Below are 4,620 nucleotides of genomic sequence, written 5' to 3'. Positions count from 1 at the left end.
TATACTGTAACAGTGATTCAGTTTTTGAGTGAAGTTACATTTTGCCGCACAAACATTTATAACGGCAATTATAACCATAGTGTGGTATTACGGAGAAAAATTCTAAAATTGAAGATGCGTTACACGTTATCACACGAAAAATGAATGAACAACCATAAATCATGAGGTAACCACCTTCTGGCACGAATCGGCATCCGCCTTGTGTTTCCGAACACTAACGTCTTCCCCAAAAGAAGAAAAAAGACCGGGAGAATGCAGGGGTTGATAAGGAGAAAGAATGGCTTTGCCTTTTTTAATAAGCTGGAAGCATTCGGTGATCCACTTGGTAAACATTTTATATTGTGTGACACCTTTACACAATTCACATTTTGTAACGCCTGTTGTCACTTTACTCTTTCCACGTCACGCCCCGTAAGTTGACGCGATTTCTTCTCGACATAGTACTTGTATAGGGTCTTCTTGCGAAACAGTTTCGAGCACCGGCTTGGGTCTCTGGTAGAACGCACAGCTTCCTTCAAGAGAGCCTGGGTTTGAACCCCATACTGTGTGGTTCTTGCCTCTCGTTATAGTGGTTCCGAACACCGGCGGTGGCAGTGGCGCTGACGGTGGTATCTACGGCACCCTTGTTATCTCCTGAGAGCTTTTGCTGTTATATTTTTTGCTGGTTGCGTTCCTAGCATGCTATACTTCAGAGCAGTCATTTTAATTTTTATTCTGTGCAGATGGCAGAAATAGATTGCAGATGCGGGAAATTTTCGCACGCATAAATTGCCATTTAGATTTTCGCCTATTTGCTCGTGAAGCGTATAGAGCCTTTATGAATCTTATTTACCTTTTATCAGCCTCAAATACTATACGTATTTGAAGGCACATCTGGTTACCTTGCTATCACAGCTAATTAAAATCAGATAGCTATTTCAAACAGTGTAGAAACAAGACACTGATGAGACCGCACAGCACGGGCGCAAATTTCCAACCATGTCCCACTTCAGCGCTGCTTGGAATGATTATGTGTACGTATGCAAAGAAGCCCGCTTAACCACAATATCGACGGAAATTGGGTTGCTTCTTTTTCTTCCACTTAACTGTTCACGCACATGAGCTTGAGAAGAAGTGTAGCAAAAGGTCTAAGATGAGAATTGTTGTGCTGCCCTCTAGTTACTAAAATAAGGTGTGAAGGTGTGCACATTTATTATCACTTGTGACAAAATAGGCAACTTCACAAAGAATTGACGATACAAAACAAATTACGAGAGCTTACAAAAGAAACCGAAACGTCATTATTGAATCAGTGTTAGTCCTTCGTAATAAAAACAAATGTTTCGTTGAGCTGCACAGAAAGATATACTAAAAAGCAGTGGGCGGGTACTTGCTGAATGTTCAAACAACATGCATCTTTTAGGCCAGACTAGCAGCAACTCTAATAGACCAACTCGCATTATTTCGCCGTCAACCCGGCATCTCACTTGAGCCGAAACAACATTTCAATGATACGATCTGCACTGTTTTCCTGGTAGACAAACAAGAAAAGGAAAAGAATAGCGAGCCATTGCACGTAACTGACTAAGCGATATTGTTCTTAGTAACCATTTTAACGTCGCCGCCGTTTGAAATTGTGCTTTTTTCACTGGACGTTGTAGCATTGCCGGAGAACTCCATCGTGCTGTTGCTGCCACGAAATAGCTTGAGAACATGATGTGATACTGACCACTCAGTTGTATCTTCAAGCCCAGTCTTGTGTTGTGCGGCAGGTTCTTTGAGTACGTCGGATTGGCGTAAGGTCACCACAGTCCAAGCAATAATCGCCACGGTGATGAGAACGGTCAACGCACCTATTGAAACCATCTGCATGGAGATAAAGCGCGGCTCGGGTGGAACTTTGGGAGCGTGTACGTAATTCGGCACGATGTAACTCGCCTGAGAAGCAGCAGCCTGTACGTTCAAACCTTGCAATGGGGGCTTCGCCTGGTTAACCATCGGGTTCCACAGAGACGGCCTACGCCGCGTCGAGTCGTGCCGGCTATGGTAGTCAACAGGTCTCGGGCCCTCGCTGACTACGTGTGAGCGGAACTCCTCGGGCTTCTGGTCCAAAGGCTTCTGGTGATCCGTTGGTCCCTCTTCGTAATTCGCGGCCTCGATGTTCCTACCAATGGCTTCCGGCTTTGCTTCTGCAGTATGCTTCTCCAGCTGTCCAGTTGCTAGTGGTAGTTGCTTGTGACGGGATGGCGAAGGCGCTCCGGAAGCGGATGCTTTGTACCTCTTCTCCGTTCGCGTAGGCCTTGCTGCTACCTCAGCGGAATGCATGGGGCCGGCTTCTGGAGATGAACGCATCTGGCTCCCATGGGAGATCTCTTTCCCTTTGGGTGCGGACGTTTCCGGTGAACTTCGGCGAGAACAGCTAACTGCTCAGCCTTGTGCCGTAAAGTGCTAGTAAACCTGCAGGTTACCACGAAATGCCCTTATTCTTGTTCGCTTTCTCTTGCGGCTCCAGCGAGCTGAGGCCCACGTGCGCGAGCCGCTCTTCTTCGTCCTTCTTCTCTTCTGCTTTCGCTCGTTCCACACGGTAAATATGGTTCATGCAGGAATCAGTGAAGGTGTGTGCGAATCACAAAGAGAGAAGAAAGATTTCTTGACAAATTTTATATCGCATATCAACGCAATCTTCGAGAAAATTAAAAACCGCCAGGCCTGCGTGGAACACGCAGCGCACTCAAAGCGAAAGCAAGAAGAGCGACTTTTCTAGAGCCTCTTAAAACACTCTTTCGTAACTAAGCTACAAGCACTTTTGCCGGGTACCCACTACGGGATAATTTACCATTTTTTGTGCAATAGAGAGGTGTTTTTGTTCTTGTTCACCTATTACCAGTGGCGCATACCCACCGAGGAGTATTGGAAGAAGAGGAAGAGCCTGGAATCTATGGTACCCACCCACGCTGTGGTATTAACCAAGAATCGGGTAGTTCTAACAAAATACTGTTATTTTTTTAGCTCACGTCTTTTAACGTAATGACAGGAATCAAGGAAAAAATATGAGAAAACAGCAATTAGTGATAACGGATATAGCAAACGAATAAGATAATTTCAGCAATTACACTGAAATGATTATTAAAGAAAACAATTTCTAAACAAGTAATTTAGGGGTGATATAGTGTTGGAAAGTCTGAATCACATTGAAGCTTTAGTAAACTCCTGCCAAGAACTCCTATGCCATCCTCCGTCATTTTTCGGGGAAGCTTGGTACCCGCTACACATTTGAAAAAAATAACGTGCATTTTGTTGATGCTGTGGCTAACAAAATTGAAGAATTATGCTTGAGGCTTTTGTAATGAGTTGAAGCATTCGACCACCTACTCGTTACATAATTTACGTTAATTATTTAGGTTACCCCGTTTACGAAAGGAGAGCGCTGCTGACACACGACGAAGTTAGAATTATGACAGTTGTTCACACTTGTCCAGCGTATATTTGTGCGCTAGTTTCGGGCGTTTTCTTTTCGTCTGATCAGTGCGCTTTAAGTGTCGGACTGTAACAGTTGTAAGTCCACGCTCAACCTGTGTATGCTAATTGCGTGCGTGCCATGTGCTTGAGGTGTGTGTTGCAAGTTTCGATCTGCTTGCAATTTTTCACGTGAGTTCACACTTTGTTGCCGTTGCTGAAACAATGCACGACAAACGGTCAACTACCTGTGAAGACATGTTGCATTTTCATGTTATACCGATTGCTATAGATAGGATGATCATCCATGGTTTTTTTATATTGAGTGGCTGACAGGTTCATTGGAACTGTATACACTAATTCTCAGCACAAAAAAAAAATCGAACGACAATGAGTGTAGAGAGGAGCGACGAATACGATAACTTCAAACGAGTCATTGCTTCATTTTCGGTTGTGGGGTCAGTTTACCTCTGAACGCCTGAGCTACATTCCACCATTAACTCCGTACTGTAAGTGCTACAACATTACAAGCGAGCACGTCTTGATTGTGTCTCAAAGAAGTACAAATCACATGAAACTTACTCATAGATATTGTGTCCATAGGTATCTCGAAAGTACACACACATCTGAACAGAATAGCGCTTCATGATCAAAGGCTTCACTAGTTATCTTTTTTTATTAAAATGATCACTCAACGAGAAAGCCGTCTGTCCCAGTGTCTCGTGAGACGATCACTGCTGTTGTATTCAGGGGGGTAGGGGCTTGGGGGGTCAGGCACCCCTCTCCTTACACTTTTCAATTTCCCATGTGTACAGATTGATGCTAATACGCGAACACACGCACGAGCATGCGTAAATATTGGCAATCCCCGCTCCCGGAAAAACTCTTTTATGCCGCTGAAACCAGGACTAGGTTGAAAGCCAAGCCCACTTGCTCTGAAAGCGTGTCTTAACTTCTACGCTAGATGTTATTTCTTATGATCTTAAGGCGCTAGCTGTAGGCATCTGTAGGTATGCCCCAACTTCCACTCCCCTTGGCGCGTTTAGACTGTACGTGTGTGACCACTGAAGAAGTCACGTGATCCCCCTCTTGCGCAGCAAGGCGAGCCAAAGAGGTGGTCAGCCGTCACGGTGGTCTGGTGGTTATGGTTCTCGAGTGCTGACAAAGAGGTCGTAAGATGCAATC

Source organism: Rhipicephalus microplus, chromosome 1 (genome assembly GCF_043290135.1).
Source record: "Rhipicephalus microplus isolate Deutch F79 chromosome 1, USDA_Rmic, whole genome shotgun sequence".
Taxonomy (NCBI): Eukaryota; Metazoa; Arthropoda; class Arachnida; order Ixodida; family Ixodidae; genus Rhipicephalus; species Rhipicephalus microplus.
The sequence above is the reverse complement of the archived record's forward strand: the minus strand, read 5'-3'. Positions refer to the sequence as shown.